The 13,598-nt window shown below is 41.2% G+C and overlaps 1 protein-coding gene across 4 annotated transcripts in view; it reads left to right on the top strand.

The window, feature by feature from the left end:
• fus (fusilli) overlaps nucleotides 1–13,598 on the top strand; it is a 306,247-nt gene that overhangs the window by 1,604 nt on the left and 291,045 nt on the right. The gene's annotated exons all lie outside the window — the stretch shown is intronic.

The raw sequence follows: 13,598 nt of genomic DNA, 5'->3' as shown, positions 1-13,598 counted from the left end.
GTTTTTTTTTTTGTTTTTTCTGTTTTCGCAACCAATGCCATCTTTGTATACGAGTACGAGAAGCAAAAATTTGTATCTTAAATATTCAGCTAGCTATGAAGTAGTAGCAAGTTTATACTTAAAGTTGATCGTTTTGTATTTGCCATCCTACTTGGAAAAACCCTGAAATACCTGGAATTATTAGGAAATTAAAAAATTTGACCAATGTTATTATTCTCTCTGGCATTCCATTGAAAGCCTTCAAAATTCTCTGTGTACCACTTTTGGAATCCCATCTTGGAAATTCTAAGAATTCAACCTACAATTATCCTAGTATTCTTAATAATAATGCTCGCGTGGTTTCCCTTAGATTTATCTTAATAATTGTCTTTAAAAGTTTGGAAGTTTATCCTTCTAAGAATTTCTCAGAGCTCAACTCAGAATTGTCTTGAAAATCTAAACAGAAATATCTAGGAATTCTCAGTATTTTTTCAGGAACTGTTCTTGATATTTTGCTCAGCATTCTTCCTGGAATTCCCTTTAAAATCCGTAAATATTATTTTTTTAATTTGTCAAAAATCCTCATTGGAATTTCTTTGCATTTCTCTTCTCAATTCCATTGAGAATAACGTATGTTGACTGCATTCTTTAGCGTCAAACGTTATGCGAAATAATAATCTCTGAATTTTTAAAAATCTTTGAAACCCGGTAGCTTTAGTATCTGTCTAAACATCGAAAAATTACAGTACTGGCAATAATAAAGTGATCACCGTAATTTTGTCTGTCAATTCAACAAATTTTAAAGTGGTGTAACTTTTCAGTATGAGCATCATTTCTGAAATATTTTCCACTGTTGCATAAAATATTCAAGGCTTCCAAAACTTATGGTCAATAGATAACACCTGAGTGGTGCGAAGACGAACCTCAAAATCGAACCACTTTCGAGCTGTCAAATCGAACCACTTTTTTATCATTGTGGTTCGTTGAAATAGATAGAAGTATTGTTATCGTCCAAAATAAAAAATAAATATTTTCCAGTAATGTTTTTGATCTTTTTAAAAACGTCATTCGAAACGACTCAAACAATTAAAAATAACAGTATTATTGCGTATTTTGGACCAAAGTAGACTCCTGCGCTGAAAAAAACCCCTCCGATTTTTTTTTCGCTCAGGAACGACTGTGACTTCGGAGAACGTTCTAAGGAGATTTGTGATGATAGTACAAAAGTTCCAGGAAATTTCAACAGATTTTTCCCGCGACAGAAGAGGTTTCAGTGGAAATTTTAGTTGCTGCCAGCGAGGTTCTACGGGGGTTCTATAGAGTTTTCATGTTCGAGTTTCACACGATTTGGAGGGAAGTCAAATCGTTGCCATTGGAGGTCCGACACTATTTTTAATTCTTCCTGCACGATAGACCAACAATGGGGGATTAGGCCGCAGAGGCTCTCTACCCTATTTTGTTTGTTGATTTCAAATTCAATTTAAAAAATGTCTCACCTTTGCTTTGCAATATTTTCCAGTTCCGGCGATCGCCAATCTTCATCGTTAACAACTTTATCACTTTCGTCAATTGTTTCACTGATAAATGGACCATCATCATATGTTCGCAGTGTAGGGATTGCATTTTTATCACGATAAGCAACTGAATTCAGATGTTTTACACAATTTTTATCAAAATGAATACTGCACAACCGGTCACTGGGTTTGATTTGAAAATTGAGATCCACCTCACAGAAACTGAGCCACTCTTTTCGTACTGCTGAATCCTTGGGAAACCTGAATAGGCTTCGCTTTTCGTCGTGTCCATCTTTATAATTGCAAAAGTGAGCAAAACACTTCATTCTGAATTTTATTCCACTCCGTAAAAACTCCAGCTATGAACAATGTCAACAAACAATCACAAAGTCACGAATCGGCTCTGCACAAAAAGCCGTTTGACACTTCTCTCTACCAACCGACGGTGATGAAACGTTTATTTCAACACTACCAACATGAAGAAAATTTCACTTCGCACCACTCAGGATAACACCATTTTCGATGGAAGATGAGGACTTGCAGTTTTCAAAATACCTTCTGAAACACAAAATTACCCAATGTTCTTAATTTTCGCGGTTAATAGATTTCAATATACTTTGCATAGATGTAAATAACAATGTTTGACTACAAACAGAAAAAGTTACAGTTCATTTGGATAATCGTTTTATAAGAAATAGCAGTTCGAAAAAGGTAGTCAATTAGAATCGTTTTACTATGAGTACTCAAACTTCTAAGAAACTCAACCGTTGAGCTCAAAATTATACCAATAAACCTTGAATATCCACCAGCAGACAATATTCCAGTCATTTGGATGCACCTCCCAAGTAACAATTATGGTTTTATGAGGGTTCTGTAGACCATGTTGTAGAATGCTTTAAAACCACGATGAAACTAGCAATGTTACCTGGGCTACTGATAATTGCAGCACTTTGAAGTTTTTTGAAAAGGCATAAAATTACTGTGATTACTTTATTATAGCCATTACTGTGTGTGTCAGAATCTTGAGCCCTTCAAATTGTATTTTTTACAGGTCCGAAATCAAAACATTTCCAAGCCCAGATTTTAGAAAAATTTCTATGTCCATGATCATGAAAGCATTTAAATTTTTCTAGGACTGTGAACTTACAGTCTAACATATCACAAATTATTCCAGGCTTTCTAATTTGTTTTTATTATAGATCGCGAATTTCTAAAAAAAATCAATAGGCTAGAGCACTACTTCGTCCTAATCGCCCATTTCCGTTCTTTCATATAAAAGAAAAGATCAATAATATCATATATAATGAGAGAGAGAAGGATTAGTAATTTCCATTTAATTCCACTACCTTATTTGCTTATCCTTGACAGATACGCGTATTTCGTCTACTATTTGCAGACTTCTTCAGTGTCTTGTGCTAATACCAGTCGAGTATTAGTACAAGACACTGAAGAAGTCTGCACATTGTAGACGAAATAAGCGTATCTGTCAAGGATAAGCAAATAAGGTAGTGGAATTAAGGTGATTCCTTGCAGAGTCCACAAATGGCCGCCACGTAAGCTATACATGCTCTTCCACTTCGAATTATCATTCACACAAATCTCGGTAATTAATGCCCCATTTCACATGAAATTGCTACTTCATGTATGCTGCAGTACAGCAAACGTGGAGTAACAGTTTCATTGTGGTACGTGTCGTAGAAGCTGATATTTGTGCACTTAAAGTTTCGAAGTGGAAACATGATTAAGGATCTCACAACGAAACACCTTAAATGGAAATTACTAATCCTTCTCTCTCTCATTATACAGGTATTCCACTAAGACGCCCTAAGACGCTCAATTATTTCACCATACACAAATCAATAATAGGTTGGTTCCGATGCGTTAGTTCATTAGCTACAACATAAATCCTATTAGAGTGCATTGTATAAATATACAGGGTAAACGTACCAGTTATGGCTATACGTTCCTATTATGGTGTGTTCCAATTATGGCCTATGGGAATTCCATAGGCCATAACTGGAACACACCATAATAGGAACATATGGCCATAACTGGTATACCTACCCTACGCTCATTGTTCTCAAAACAAAAGAAGCGCTTCTAGCGAATCCCTTTTTTCTACGTTTATCCGTAGGCCGAAGAAAATCTATTGGCGTTTCAATGCGTTAGGATGAAATTGAAACTCGTAGAACGAATTTAGAATCAAGAAGCAGTATTAGATTGTAAACCATATCTCGACAATTTCCGAATCTGTATCAAATCCAACGGTACGTATGGAAAGGTGAATAAATTTAGAAGCCATCTTTGACAGAAATATTTCATTTTTTGTTCAAACCCGTTCAAAGAAAAAGAGAGGTAAAGCGCGGGTTGTGCTTAAAGGGTGTCCACGATGAAATTGCCACACTATGAAATTGCCACACTATGAAATTGCTCTAACTTTTTAACCGTTGGGTAGAATTTAATGAAAATTTGGGTGGATTTAGTTCATAGTGCATTATTTACATCCTGCAAGTTAAAAAGTCCTGTGATCAAAACTCGCGGAAATGGAGTCGAAAGAACAGCTCGTGCGTGATAAAATCTTGCGCATTCATCACGAGAACAAGGATCTCTCGCATCGTTCCATCGCTAAAACGTTGGGAATCGCGAATTCCACGGTGTCGCGAGTGATTAAGCGGTTCGAGGAACGGTTGACCACCGATCGGAAGCCCAGAAGTGAAGGAAAAAGTATTCCGTACAACACCAAAAATCACAACCGCGTAGTTGGGGCCGTCAACCGAAATCCGAACGCCTCCGTTAGGGATGTGGCTAAGAAGCTGCACCTAAGCCGAAGTTTTGTCCAGAAGGCCAAAACTAAGGCTGGGCTTCGAACGTTCAAGGTACAAAAGGCCCCTAATCGCGACGAGAAGCAGAACAAGTCCGCCAAAACCCGTGCCAGGAAGTTGTACCTCAACATGCTGACGAAAGTTGAATGCTGCATCATGGACGACGAAACATATGTGAAGGCCGACTTCAAACAGATCCCCTGCAACCTGTTTTTCACGGCCAAGGATAAGTTCAGCGTTCCGGAGCATGTCCGCACTCAGAAGATGTCCAAATTTGCGAAGAAATTCCTGGTTTGGCAAGCCATCTGCACGTGCGGGAAGCGGAGTGCACCTTTCGTGACCCAGGACACGATGAACGGACAGGTGTACATAAAAGAGTGCCTCCAGAAGCGGCTGCTTCCTCTCCTGAAGGCCCACAACGTCCCAACAATCTTCTGGCCGGATTTGGCCTCATGCCACTACTCCAAGGACGTGCTGAAGTGGTATGCGGACAATAAGGTCAATTTCGTGCCGAAAATGTTCAACCCTCCCAACACTCCGGAGCTCCGCCCCATCGAGAAGTACTGGGCGATTATGAAGCAGCACCTTCTTAAACGACCTAAGGTAGTGAAGACAGTCGAGGAACTGAAGAAAGTATGGGTTTACATGCAAAAAACGGTTGATTCACAGGTTGTGCAGAATCTTATGGCCGGGGTTAAGGCCAAGGTGCGGGCATTTGCGTATGGACTGTAAATAAAATACGAGTAAAATGGTAAAATGAAGTTTAATAGTTATTTCTCAATCCCTGAAAGTTTGATGGCAATCGGATGAAAACTCGAATTTTGCGAATCAATTTTGTGTGTGGCAATTTCATCGTGGACACCCTTTAGTAGGACGGAAATTAGATCAAAAACCCTATCTCTCAAATTTATCCCTGAATCTTGCAACTTTTTTCAAGATCGAGATTATAAATCATAAATGCGTTTAAAATTGTCTATGTTCGTGATCTTTTCAAGTTGGAAACTTTTCCTCTTTCCATAATAAAGCGAATTATAATGACTACTACCTCGAACAGTTATCAAGGAGTTTTATAGGAATTATATTCAGGGGTTCAGGAGAATTTTCCAGCCAAAGAGCCACTGTCGGTTGCTTCTTCACGTTCCAGGCTTATAGCTGCTCCCTGCATCTTGAACACATCAAGACCAACAATTGAAATGGCCTTAACTCTATTTTGTAAACAAACCTTGTAAGGCCATTTTCTCGCGAACCGAAGTCCGCAAAGGCAAAGTCCTCTACCCGATTGTGGTTTAGGTTTGCGAATGAAGGTTTCGGTTCGCGAGAAAATGGCCTTACAAGGTTTGTTTACAAAATGGAGTTAAGGCCATTTCAATTGTTGGTCTTGACATATCCACTAGTCGATCTGCGGCTATCAGGATCTCCTCCCCAATCAGCGTCGCTATCCTCCGGCTTCGTTCTTCTTCGTCGCTGTTCCCTTAAGGTTCGAATGATTTGCTTAACAGCCTCGCAATGCGGTCTGCCAGGATTCGAAGCAAACTGACTTACTACATTTACGGAAAACGCAATATCGGGTCGAGTCGTCTGTGCCACGAACGATAAACATCCTACCGCTTCCTTGTATGGCACGTTTCTCATCTTCATCTTCTCTTCTTCAGTCTTAGGTGCCATCGACTTTTCCAATCTAAAACCCGTATCCGCTGGAGTAGCTACCGGGTTCGCATCTGCCATTCCAAAGCGACGAACGATTTCCTCAATATACGCCTGCTGATCCAACGAAAGCTTGCCACTTGATTCGGCTGCCTAGACAATGTGTGACCGGACCCAAGTCCTTCATCTTGAATCTCCGTATTAAGAACTATTTCTAGTTCTTCTTTAATCAGATCGTGAAAATAAGCAGGTCGTCTACATATATTGTCACAAAAAGCATCTTATCTCCGTCCAGCATACATTAGGGGCTGTCCATAAACTACGTAGACCGTTTAGGGGGGGGGGGTTGACAATTATCCACGGCCCATACAAATTTTAAATTTTTTGTATGGACAATTGTCTACGCAGGGGGAGGAGGGGGGTCAAGAATCCCAAAAAACTGTCTACGTAGTTTATGAACAGGCCCTTATAGGCAGGCGATAGTTGCAGGTCAAATTCTTGCAGTACTTCATCCAGCTTTGCATTCCACGCCCGGCTCGATTGCTTCATGCCGTATAGTACCTTCTGCAACTTGCAAACCTTGTTGTTTGAAACCGCGAATCCCTCGGGCTGGTCCATGAAAATTTGCTTGTTACCTAGCTCGCCTTGTATAAATACGGTAACCACGTCCATTTGGTCCACATCCAAGGCAAATTTAGTTGCCACCGCCATCTGATACCGAATGGTCGAATACCGCACCACAGGAGCATAGACTTCTTCGTAGTCAACTCCAGGCTTCTGAGAACAGCTCTTAACGACAAACTTGTCTCGTTCAGGTGGCCCATCCTTCTGTGTCACAGCTGAATTCCACTTGCCAGAAACGTCTTCTCATGTTGAATGACTTGGTATAGGCCGCCTTCTTCCTTGCCAGAAACGAAGAGTTCACCGTTCAACACCTCACATTTGTCCGCAGTAAAGATCACAGTGTGGCCTTTTTTGCAGATCGTATTCACCGAAAGCAGATTAGTCGCCAAATCAGGAATCTTCAGCACCCCGTGTACATCGATTTTGCCGTCCGGAATCTGCATGTCAACCGTACCTCTTGCCAAACCTTCATCAACGAAGTTCTGATTCGAGCTGGCCATATGACACGTCGCTTCCGCATCAAAATATCACGCTTCAGCTTGAACATCGCCAATTGCAAAAATGCTGCACAGCCCGTCCGACTTCGATTTTGTCTTCCTTGCTAACTTATCTGGACACTTGGCCGTAAAATGGCCTGGCTTCCTGCCGTCTTCTCGGACTTCTTCTTGATCTGCGCCTTGAATTTGTTTGAATTCGTCACCTCCAGCCCCATAAACATCGGCTCGTGGTGATCAGGTTACCCCATCAGCAGCAACGGCTACTAACCACGAATCATCAACCTTGAAGCCAATCAAAGCGAGCTTATGACTGGTACTCATCAGAGCTCGTTGACGTATTTTTACACAGTCGAACTATTGAACAGACGAATAGAGGTCAACTTCCGTAGCAATCCAATTTTTCGCGTCAATCCGGTATCTTTAAATGCTGTCGCTAGCTTTTTCCAAGCTTCTGCTGCATCCGCCGCATCTTGGCCGAGACTATAATTGTAACTCTTCAGACTGAGACCGATCGTTGCTAACGCTCGCATCTTGATATTATGTTTTCTTAGCCGTGAAGTTGCTTCTAGTTGCTCGATTTATGAGGCGCCTGTGCCACTAGTTAAGCGTTGTAGGCATCATCCACTTCTTCAGATATCATTGAAATTGAACCAGGCATTTTCTTTTCGTAACACTATGGATAGCATTTCATATGACTACTGGAAGGCTGACTTCGATGGAATGACTGCCTTTTTCGAGAGCATAAACTGAGATGAAGAACTGCGTGATCATGACGTAAATATTTCCTCGACTATTTTTACGAATATTGTTGTTCATGCAATCGATCAGTTCGTACCGAAGTAAACTCCAGTCATACCAACTCACCCTCCATGATCAAACCCTCGTTTGAAACGTCTTAAATCATCTAAACGGGCTGCCTTGAAAAAGTTTTGCTAACTGCGAACTGACGTGTCGAGAAAGAAATACATACGCTCAACAAGCAACTCTACCTAGAACACCAGCGTCAACTACAAAATAAGCTCAAAACTAATCCTAAAAGCTTCTGGAATCACGTGAAAGATCAACGAAAGGAATCGGGTCTGCCCTCCACGATGTTCAACGGGGATCGAGAAATGTCTAATGTGGCTGGTATCGCGGATCTATTCAAGTCACATTTCTGCAGTGTTTTCGTCAACGAGGAGCTCTCAGTTGTTGAATCTCATCCACCTATGTCGAGAGATGACGTTCAAACAGCAGGCCTCCGCTTAAAAAATTCTTCCAGTATTGCCCCGGATGGAATTCCATCTGTGGTGATTAAAGACTGTAGCCTTGAGCGCACCAAGGGCATTCATATTCAACCTCTCGTTGAATTCTGGAATCTTCCTTGATGGCTGGAAGAATTCCTTTGTTTTTCTTGTCTTCAAGAAAGGCCATAAACAGTCAGTAATCCACTATCGAGGCATTGCGGCTTTGTGCGCAGTTTCAAAACTTTTTGAGCTGATAGTTTTGGATTATTTTAAACACACTTGCTCCAGTTACGTTCCCTCCGAACAACATGGATTTATGCAGAAGAGATCCACTGCATCAAATCTCGTGCAAAACACATCTTTTATAATTCTCGAGCTTGAAAAAGGCGAACAAGTTGATGCTATCTACACGGATCTCTCTGCTGCGTTTGATAAAATGAAGCCAAATTAGAGCGATTAGGCTTCCATGGTCCCCTTCTTAATTGGCTTCGTTCTTACCTCACCGGTCGTCAAATGTCAGTAAAAATAGATGACCGTATTTCTCAGTCGTTTCCGGTTTCTTCTGGTGTACCCCACGGTAGTCATATTGGGCCGTTCGTATTTCTGCTCTATTTGAATGACATTCACTATTCAATCAGGTGTCCGAAGCTATCTTATGCGGATGATTTTAAACTGTATTTGGTCGTAAAGGATCGTAGTGATTCAGTTTTCCTTCAACAGCAGCTGGACGTTTTTGCTACTTGGTGTCACAAGAATAGGATGGCATTGAATGCTTCCAAATGTTCCAAAAATCACCCATCTACTTTACGTACAGCCTTCATGGTCAGACACTGAATCGGGAGACTATAGTCAAAGACTTAGGAGTCATGTTAGATTGTCAACTAACCTTCAAGGAGCCTGTGTCATATGTCGCCAGTAAAGCATCTTCTCAGCTTGGCTTTATTTTCCGCTTTGCTAAAGATTTCAGGACACTTCGTGCTTGAAAACGCTTTATTGTTCACTAGTCCGTTCGCAGCGGAATACTGTTCAGTAGTTTGGGCGCCGTTTTACAACAAGGCCACGAATCGACTTGAGTCTATTCAGAGGAGATTTGTTCGCTACCCAAGTAACAATTTTGGTTTTATGAGGGTTCTGTAGATCATGATTTGGACTTGTAGAATGCTATAAAACCTACAATGTTACTTGGGTATGCTCTTCGTTGGCTACCCTGGAGAGACCCGGTAAACCTCCCTAATTATGAAAGTTGATGTAACTTGCTGAGCCTACAACTTCTCAGTGTTCGCCGTGACGTCGCTAAGGCTGTCTTCATAGCCGATCTCCTGCGTTCGGACATTGACTGTAGTCCACTTTTGCAACAGCTTAACATTAATATAAGACGAGTCAATTTGCGAACCAACTCTTTCTTTACGATCCCGACTTCTCGCACAAACTATGGTGCAAACGAACCAATTACCAGCATGTGTAAATTTTTTAATAAATGTTATAACTTTTTTGACTTCAATGCTTCTCGAAGCAAGCCTGAAGTATTTATTCTATAATGTTTTATCATCCTGATTAAGTAAAGATAAATGTTTCCTGATTTAGTTTAAGTTACATATATACTTTAGGATTTTATGTTACCTGTTGATACGAAAAGAAGAGGTTTTCCGCCCACTTGAGAAGGGGCAAGGTTGGTCCTTCTGAAGTACGCTTTTTCCTCTCAAATAAATAAATAAATTAATAAAAAATTATCTGCAACAACTACAACTTTAGCAAGATCAAAATCTTCCGCATCGCAAATGTGTTTCCGCCTCCATCAGCTGCCATCTTGAATTCCTTGAATTTTCTTCCGGTTACGTATCTGGGCCCATAACCTTTAGCATAGTTAGAATAAAACGAGTGCTTCTGGTTTGATGGTTGAACATTTAGTGATGGTTTATTATGTCTAAACAACTTAGGCAGCAGTCGCGTAGCTAAGGGTAGTCGCAGGTTACTACACATCAGAAATCCCTAGTCCAACTGAAACCTTCCAAAGGAATTCAGGAGGATTACCTCAAAGTGGTTTTGGAATCTTGAAGGAATCCTTCACAGAGGTTTTTGAAGATTCTAAGAAGATTGAAGAGCCATACGGGATATGAAAGAGTCCTCTAATGAATTTCTGAACGAATACCTCAAAGAGGGTCTGAATAAATCTTTAAAAAGATTCAAAAGAAATCCCTCGAAAGTTTGCAGGAGAAATCTCACAATGGGATTGGAGTGAATTTTGGAAGAATTCCCCTTATAAGGTCGAGCCTACCTTCGAGGCCAAAGGCGAGGAAAGCGAATTTTTGGAATTTAAAAAAAAACAGGTTAAAACTAAATTGATTAATGAGCGTTTTAGTAGAATAATTGTATACCTTTTTCGTCGATTCGTAGTAGAATTAAAAAAAATCGACGAAAAAAGTATAAGTTAAAACTGTCTTTAAGGCTCCTTGATAGGCTATAAAAAAATGAATTTTAAAAATATGCGGAATCTGTACAATCAAGGTCTTAAATAAAAAGTTCTAAACAATATACAAAAACAACTGACTTATCATTTTCAAGAGCTGACATCTACTAACTAGACGTGAAAAAGAACTGGCATCACTGATAAGCTCGAAATGTGGTGGCTTGCTCAATGCTTTGGTGGCGCCACCATGACAAATGCAAGCACATTCCCAACTAAAACATTATTTGCGATGAATGTGATTGTGAGTGTTATGTCTGTTTGTCTGTGGCTCTACTTTCAATTACCATAGAGCTGATTGGGAGCAATATCAAACATTTATGGAATACAGAGCTTTCCCGAAATGTTTTCTACCCCCGATTTTGTCAGCCTGAAAATTTTGCTGAACTTTTTGTTTTTTAAGCATGAATTCTCAAGCATTTCGCTCCAAATGACACTTAATTGTTTTATCGCAACAATAACAGAGGTAACTGAAATAAACCTCAATTATTGCAACACTGCACAGCTGTATCGAGTCCCTCCCGATGAAGGTAACTAGGTGGCGGATAGAACTGGGATGGCTGGAATACAAGTTATGGGTATATCCCATTCAAAAAGAAGGTTTCGTGATCGCCAAAATTAGCGGAATATTCATATGCAGTTGCTTCGCACCCGATGGACGATGGAGCAGTTCCACGAGACGTTTGACTTACCGAAGAGCTGATCGGACGAAGAACGCAGTCATCGGAGGAGACTTCAATGCTTAGGCACCCAAGTAACACATGTTCATGGAATAATGTTGAATAAACTTCTTTACAACCGAAACCAGTCATACAAAGGTTATATAAACTGTAATATAACTTGTGTGTTACTTGGGCAGTGGAGTGGGGAAACAGATGTACCAACGCACTAGGGCATATTCTGCTGGAAGCTATGGAGCTGAAAATTAGGCTGTTCAATAAAGGCACCACCAGCACTTTTCGCAGAGATGGCCGGGAATCCATTATCGACGTAACTTTATGCGGACTGCAGTCCGTCGCTGGTGGAAAACATGAATTGGAGAGTGTGTGAAGGATATACCCATAGTGTCCATCAGGCAATCCGATATGGCATCGGCCACTGGAATCCTGTGGCAGTACAGAGGACGAGGACTTGCTACCTGTAGCGGAAGACGAGTTGACAGAATCGTTAGGGAGAATCTGCAACGAGGCAATTAGCACCTTCCGCGCTAGTTGTCTCAGAGCCAGAAGACGTGTTCAGAGAGCAAGAACAGAAGCAGACAGAGAGGAACGTAGATGAATGTTCCGAGCAGATAAACGAGTGATAAAGCAGAGCAAGTCAAACTGTCCACTGGAGCTGGGTCAAGACGCTGCTGTCAACGACGCACACCGTGTCGAGATGACGAAGATCAGTTGTCCAGTGGCGTCGCCCTAACCTCAATCCACCTGTTCAACAACCCTCAAAACTTAAAAAATTTAAAAGGAATGACTTCCAATGGATACAAATCAGTGAAACTAGAAGATCCTGTGCCTTTTGAAACTGATTTGAATGTAAGCATGACCCTAAATATCGTTTTCAAAGTCGTTGAACAGGTAAAAAGTGAGGTTACGCGACGCCACTGCAGTTGTCAAGTCATGCCCGCTGAAAACGTGCTTAGAGAACCTGAAAGTCATCGTGGAAGGACTTTTCTCGAAGCACGATCCATCGACCTGGCCACCTACATCGTACGTAGACGGAGAGGGAGATAACGACGAATCTACCAACGAGCAACTCGTAGCAGTGCCTGCTGGATACACTCGAAAAACTCTTGGAGAGGATCATCCTAAACAGAGGCTGACGAAATACACGGAGAGTGAGCAAGGATTGTCGCAGAGGCAGTTCGGATTTCGAAAAGGAAGAGCAAAAGTGGATGCAATTCGGACAGTTGTCGAGAGAGCCGAGAAGGCGTTGAAACAGATGTGAGGAGGAGATCGAGATTACGTTCAACAGCTCCAGCTTCCGGGTTCTGATCTACGAGTCAAATATGGGACAGAGATCGATTAGGATCACGGTGGGAAATTCCACAAGGCTCCATCCTTGGTCCAACGCTCTGGAACGTGATTTAAAACCGGTGGTCTAACGCTAAAGCTACCCAAACGAATTGAGTTCGTTGGCTTTGCGGACGACGTCGTCTTACGGTAACAGGCAAGACGCTGGAATAGATGAAAATGTTGGCGACCGAGGCGGTCGACATGATTGGAAACCTAATGTATGGAGCGAAGCTGCAGATAGCCCGCAACAAAAGCAAGGTGGTATTGATCAGTAACTTTAAAGCGCTGCAGCGGTTAGAAATTACCGTTGGGGAGCACGCAATAAACTAGAAGTGCGTGTTGAAATGGCTGGGAGTGATGGTCAACGACAGCTTGGCTTCAATAGCCACGTAGAATACGCCTACGAGAAGGCAGCGAAACATCAACGCGGTAGCCACAATCGTACCGAACATCTCGGGACCAAGCAGTAGCAAGAGGCGGCTCCTGGCTAGTATATTTACGTTGATACTGAGATATGGAAGTTCAGCATTGGTTGCAGTGCTGAAAACCAAGCGGAATTTAAGGAAACCGTACAGTACGTACCAGCTCAACAAACCTTACGCAAGCTTTTCGAGACGTTTGCTGTATCCTTTGGTTTAAGAATTGTAAAAAGATGTCAGTAATTCCATTAATAAATAATAGTTAAAGTTAATTTTAAAATCATTTTGATGGTTAAAACATTGAAAAAGAAATTTTTTGATTTTGTCAGCTTCCCGTTTTTGTCAGCCTAAAATTTCAGATGGGGCTAACAAAAACGGGAAAGTACTGTATAACTTCAAT

This window comes from Ochlerotatus camptorhynchus, unplaced genomic scaffold (genome assembly GCF_037179485.1).
Source record: "Ochlerotatus camptorhynchus isolate MF236.1 unplaced genomic scaffold, CSIRO-AGI_Acam_v1.1 ptg000434l, whole genome shotgun sequence".
Lineage (NCBI taxonomy): Eukaryota > Metazoa > Arthropoda > Insecta > Diptera > Culicidae > Ochlerotatus > Ochlerotatus camptorhynchus.
The sequence above is the reverse complement of the archived record's forward strand: the minus strand, read 5'-3'. Positions and strand labels throughout refer to the sequence as shown.